This window comes from Schistocerca piceifrons, unplaced genomic scaffold (genome assembly GCF_021461385.2).
Source record: "Schistocerca piceifrons isolate TAMUIC-IGC-003096 unplaced genomic scaffold, iqSchPice1.1 HiC_scaffold_40, whole genome shotgun sequence".
NCBI classification, from domain to species: domain Eukaryota; kingdom Metazoa; phylum Arthropoda; class Insecta; order Orthoptera; family Acrididae; genus Schistocerca; species Schistocerca piceifrons.
In genome coordinates this window covers 47,501-52,500 of record NW_025728625.1, presented here as the reverse complement: position 1 = coordinate 52,500, position 5,000 = coordinate 47,501, and the positions used below count along the sequence as shown (strand labels likewise).

Sequence of the window (5,000 nt, the reverse complement as noted above, 5' to 3'; positions counted from 1 at the left end):
TGGCTGGCATCGTTTATGGTTAGAACTAGGGCGGTATCTGATCGCCTTCGAACCTCTAACTTTCGTTCTTGATTAATGAAAACATACTTGGCAAATGCTTTCGCTTCTGTTCGTCTTGCGACGATCCAAGAATTTCACCTCTAACGTCGCAATACGAATGCCCCCGCCTGTCCCTATTAATCATTACCTCGGGTTCCGAAAACCAACAAAATAGAACCGAGGTCCTATTCCATTATTCCATGCACACAGTATTCAGGCGGGCTTGCCTGCTTTAAGCACTCTAATTTGTTCAAAGTAAACGTGCCGGCCCACCGAGACACTCAATAAAGAGCACCCTGGTAGGATTTCAACGGGGTCCGCCTCGGGACGCACGAGCACGCACGGGGCGGTCGCACGCCTTCGGCTCGCCCCACCGGCAGGACGTCCCACGATACATGCCAGTTAAACACCGACGGGCGGTGAACCAACAGCGTGGGACACAAATCCAACTACGAGCTTTTTAACCGCAACAACTTTAATATACGCTATTGGAGCTGGAATTACCGCGGCTGCTGGCACCAGACTTGCCCTCCAATAGATACTCGTTAAAGGATTTAAAGTGTACTCATTCCGATTACGGGGCCTCGGATGAGTCCCGTATCGTTATTTTTCGTCACTACCTCCCCGTGCCGGGAGTGGGTAATTTGCGCGCCTGCTGCCTTCCTTGGATGTGGTAGCCGTTTCTCAGGCTCCCTCTCCGGAATCGAACCCTGATTCCCCGTTACCCGTTACAACCATGGTAGGCGCAGAACCTACCATCGACAGTTGATAAGGCAGACATTTGAAAGATGCGTCGCCGGTACGAGGACCGTGCGATCAGCCCAAAGTTATTCAGAGTCACCAAGGCAAACGGACCGGACGAGCCGACCGATTGGTTTTGATCTAATAAAAGCGTCCCTTCCATCTCTGGTCGGGACTCTGTTTGCATGTATTAGCTCTAGAATTACCACAGTTATCCAAGTAACGTGGGTACGATCTAAGGAACCATAACTGATTTAATGAGCCATTCGCGGTTTCACCTTAATGCGGCTTGTACTGAGACATGCATGGCTTAATCTTTGAGACAAGCATATGACTACTGGCAGGATCAACCAGGGAGCTGCGTCAACTAGAGCTGAGCAGCCGGCCGCCCGGGAGTGTGTCCCGGGGGCCCGCGCGAACACGCAAGCGTCCGCTCAATCATTCTGCAAACAGGAGGAGGCTGAGCTCCCCTGCACAATACACCTCGAAACCCTCTCAGGTCCCGGCGGCGCGCAGCGCCGTCCCAAGTACTTGGTCGGGTTCGAGAGAGGCGCAATCGCCCGGAGTTAGGCGAGTAGACGCTTTCGGTGCGACCACCCGTGCTCCCAACTGAGCTTGCCGCTGCCGACAGAGGCCCGGGAGCGTGCTGTCGTGGCATTGCCGGCGGGAGACAACACGCGCCACCTACGGTGACCGGCAGCTCCAACGCCAGCGCCACAGAAGGACAAAAGCCCCACTTGGGTGCCGAAGCGAACTCTCCCAGCACAGCGCACGCGCCAACACATCCGCACAGCTGCGATACAAACCACCAGCGAGAACCGCTGGGGCGACCGAGCAGCAGACGGCGTCGCGGCGCCGAGCGCCGGGCGGCAGCGCATCCTCAACGCACACAGTCCTCAATCGGACCAGCACACTGAAGATGTCCACCGCGCTTCGCACCGGGCCCGCGAGGACCTACTTTGGCCGCACGGCGCCGCGCGCAGGGTGCGCCGGCGCGCAGCTGCGACGCCTGCCGCGTCCGTCGGCCGGCGCGCCTGCCACTGGCCGCCCCCACCAGCCGGCTGTAGCGCGTGCGCCCACGCACCGCGCGGCCAGCACGCCGGGAGGCGCCCCCTCACCGGCCGGGGACGGTCCCACCCAGCCACCGCCGCGTATCGCTTCACACCCAGATGCCGTTCAGTTTCGTCGGCATGGTGGGTATCGCTGGAACAACCGGTTAGTACCTCAACCTATCGTCGCCATCACCGATTCACCCCTAGCGAGAACAACCGCACCACAACAGGTTACCATTTGTTCATTTGCGTAACTTCACCAGAAAACGCAGGCGTCCATCGCCATTTGCAACTTCCACGATTATTGCATGCCTGTGTCAGGTGTCACGCCACACTACGTCTGCCCACATACACGCAACAAAATGTGCACGCCTAGACAATACGTGGAAGGTGGCCCCCGTACGTATGCGATGTCCATTGCTCGAACGACTGTCAACCGGCCTCTGTAGCATGTCGCAGATATGGAACGCGGTGCACCATGCCATCACGGTGTGTGAGGAGAGACGACTAGGTCCGAATACATCAACAGACAGCTCATGCTGATCGCCATCCACGGCGTCCGTTCCTCCCACACGTCTCTATGGCGTACCACACTGCAATCCAGCTCTCATAGGGAGACGACACGTAGCTGCGTGCACAATATTTGCACTGTATGGTCCGCCGTTTTTGGGCGCAGTCGTTGTACGGTCACACATGTGCCACGATGTATCATTCAGTACATAAGGACGAATGTGCAGTACAGATTGTGGTTTACGCGTACGACATTAGCGGACAGTTGACACAGGCCGCACCACAACGTAGCCTGAGTACGTCGCATGCGGAGGGCATTGAACATGCAAAGTTCTCACCAACCAGCTTGCGAAGGCAGGGGGCAAGGTGGGGACGTGGGGAGGGGCGGCATGTACGTCCTGCTGCCATCCACATTACAGTGTACAGCAGGAGCATGTGGAAAGTGAGCAAGACTTGCAAGGTGTTTAACATGAAGCGATACACAGGGGAGCGGGGAGTGCGAGTAGCGAACTATATTGCGAGGGTTGCGGGTGGGCAACACTACACTAATTGAACGAGTCGTATAACAATTACAGAGCAGGTTTAGGCGACAACGTGGGTTACGTTAGGCGACAACGTGGGTTAGGTTAAGGCACGACGTGGGTTAGGTTAAGGCACGACATGGGTTAGGTTAAGGCACAACATGGGTTAGGTTAAGGCACAACATGGGTTAGGTTAAGGCACAACATGGGTTAGGTTAAGGCACAACATGGGTTAGGTTAAGGCACAACATGGGTTAGGTTAAGGCACAACATGGGTTAGGTTAAGGCACAACATGGGTTAGGTTAAGGCACAACATGGGTTAGGTTAAGGCACAACATGGGTTAGGTTAAGGCACAACATGGGTTAGGTTAAGGCACAACATGGGTTAGGTTAAGGCACAACATGGGTTAGGTTAAGGCACAACATGGGTTAGGTTAAGGCACAACATGGGTTAGGTTAAGGCACAACATAGGTTAGGTTAAGGCACAACATAGGTTAGGTTAAGGCACAACATGGGTTAGGTTAAGGCACAACATGGGTTAGGTTAAGGCACAACATGGGTTAGGTTAAGGCACAACATGGGTTAGGTTAAGGCACAACATGGGTTAGGTTAAGGCACAACATGGGTTAGGTTAAGGCACAACATGGGTTAGGTTAAGGCACAACATGGGTTAGGTTAAGGCACAACATGGGTTAGGTTAAGGCACAACATGGGTTAGGTTAAGGCACAACATGGGTTAGGTTAAGGCACAACATGGGTTAGGTTAAGGCACAACATGGGTTAGGTTAAGGCACAACATGGGTTAGGTTAAGGCACAACATGGGTTAGGTTAAGGCACAACATGGGTTAGGTTAAGGCACAACATGGGTTAGGTTAAGGCACAACATGGGTTAGGTTAAGGCACAACATGGGTTAGGTTAAGGCACAACATGGGTTAGGTTAAGGCACAACATGGGTTAGGTTAAGGCACAACATGGGTTAGGTTAAGGCACAACATAGGTTAGGTTAAGGCACAACATAGGTTAGGTTAAGGCACAACATAGGTTAGGTTAAGGCACAACATAGGTTAGGTTAAGGCACAACATAGGTTAGGTTAAGGCACAACATAGGTTAGGTTAAGGCACAACATAGGTTAGGTTAAGGCACAACATAGGTTAGGTTAAGGTACAACATAGGTTAGGTTAAGGTACAACATAGGTTAGGTTAAGGTACAACATAGGTTAGGTTAAGGTACAACATAGGTTAGGTTAAGGTACAACATAGGTTAGGTTAAGGTACAACATAGGTTAGGTTAGGTTAGGTTACACGTTGTTGTAAGGAAAGGTGTAGGGGGGGGCGGGGGCGGCAGGTTCGTTGATAGTGATTATAGTAAGTGAATGCTTGTGACATGATCAGATTTGTCACGTCAGGATGCACCTTTGGCTTATTAGAGGCGGCGCTCCAATTCTATGCTTGTGTCAGACCTGTGTCTTTGACTCATGTCATTGTTTGTGCGCTGTGACAGGAGGTACTATTGTGATGTTGGGTGCACCGTTGTATAGGACATGTGTGGGTGTTGGTGCCTGATCTGCGCAATGGTGGATGTCGAAAGGGTGGGATATTGTATTTTCCGCATGGACCTCCTGGTCTGGTTGTGATAGTGTGGATTGTGTAATGTGGCGGAGAGGATGCACTGGATGTTGTTCCATGCTGGTGCTTACATATTGTATGTGCGCCCGTTAGAAGCAGAGAGTGGTGCGTGATCAGAGTGGCTGGCTGACGTGTGGTTCCCATTGTGGGCAGACTCTTTCAGCATGTATACGGACAGTTGTATATATATTCTGTAGTTTGATGGCTCTGCATTGATTACTAATCAGCGCCGTGTGTACGGGTAATCTGGTTCCAGTCCAAAATGTTCCATCTGTGTACATTAGTGACAAAGACTCCCCTCATGCAGTGGGGCTCGGTCTGTTATAACTCTTCCGCGTAATATATTTGCCCCACGTTTTTGCGACTGCGAGTGCGAGTGCAACGCGCATGGGGACCGACATGCTGATGGCTCGGTATCGGACGCCGTACAGTGAGCAACGCGATCGCGTCTCTCGCTCGTAAGTGGTACAGGTCGCGGCTCATGTATAGGGACAGCGGGAATGTCG

The 5,000-nt window shown here is 52.6% G+C and overlaps 1 non-coding gene across 1 annotated transcript in view; it reads right to left on the bottom strand.

Moving 5' to 3' along the window:
• Positions 1–1,137, bottom strand: part of LOC124748025 — a 1,909-nt gene extending 772 nt beyond the window's left edge. Inside the window, exon 1 of the ribosomal RNA XR_007011600.1 lies at positions 1–1,137. This exon is cut by the window's left edge and continues 772 nt beyond it. This is a non-coding gene — a ribosomal RNA (small subunit ribosomal RNA).
• Positions 1,138–5,000: the final 3,863 nt, after the last annotated feature.